We start from the raw sequence: 992 nt of genomic DNA on the forward strand, positions 1-992 counted from the left end.
GAACTAAATATTGCCTTAATGCTGAAAGAGAATACTGGTTGTAGGTTAAAATGCATGGAGAAACATGGGTTTTATATGGTATACTACTAATAGTTTCTTTGAATAATGTAAAAGATGTAGGTCAATCGGCTTAGGTGAATATTCTATGCTGAGAATTTTAATGGTGTGGTGTTATGTCATGAAAATATCTCCCATAGGACTTGCTTGTTATATTTTGTGGTTAAGACAGGGACAGCATTTAAAGAAATGATGGGAGTTCAAACATCTGGACCCATAGAACCCCCTTTTTAGGCCCTTAATTTTGAAATCCATATAACTTTGCTAAATCATGTTGAGCTTGATTATAAGGCTAATACGGAATCATGAGAGCATAGTTGGACTGAGTCGGGAGGAGAGTACTTTTGATTAATTTGTTATCACTTTACCTTATGTAGCCCATAGATGATCATCAAGCCCCAGTTTCTCCCCTACAGTATGAACACTATTAACTATCTGCAGAGTTGTTGTAAAATGTAGTGCAAATACAAGGAAGCCTCGAAGTCCCATTGCAGTGGTAACCCATTCACAGAAAAATCACCACTGGAGAACGTAGTTTTGTGCCAGAAATTGCCAAGGATGAGAGTACATTTTGTAGAGAAGGGACAGAAGTGCACTGATAATTTTTTTTATAGAATAGACTACATTCCTCATCAAAGCTGTTTGTCCGTGACTCTCTCTGTCAATTAAAGACCTTTCTTCATCAAATACCAAACACCGTCTGGCGTATATGTTTGATGAAGCTTTACTTGAACGTTTTCTGGTAACAGGAAGCCAACACTCTAATCCCACATCAGCTGCTTCTGTGTTTGGTCTTCTGACCCAGATATCCTTACATTTCTGGAGCTTGTGTCTTGCACTCATATTGCAGCTCAAACTCAACTGAAATTTCTGTCAAAGGCATAATGAAACGAGAAATTGATGTCAAACACCTTATTGGAATTCACAACTTATAT

The 992-nt window shown here is 37.5% G+C and overlaps 1 protein-coding gene across 1 annotated transcript in view; it reads right to left on the reverse strand.

The window, feature by feature from the left end:
- LOC119588527 (alpha-(1,3)-fucosyltransferase C-like) overlaps positions 1 to 992 on the reverse strand; it is a gene marked incomplete in the record, with an annotated part of 22,185 nt that overhangs the window by 6,792 nt on the left and 14,401 nt on the right.

This window comes from Penaeus monodon, chromosome 24 (genome assembly GCF_015228065.2).
Source record: "Penaeus monodon isolate SGIC_2016 chromosome 24, NSTDA_Pmon_1, whole genome shotgun sequence".
NCBI lineage: Eukaryota > Metazoa > Arthropoda > Malacostraca > Decapoda > Penaeidae > Penaeus > Penaeus monodon.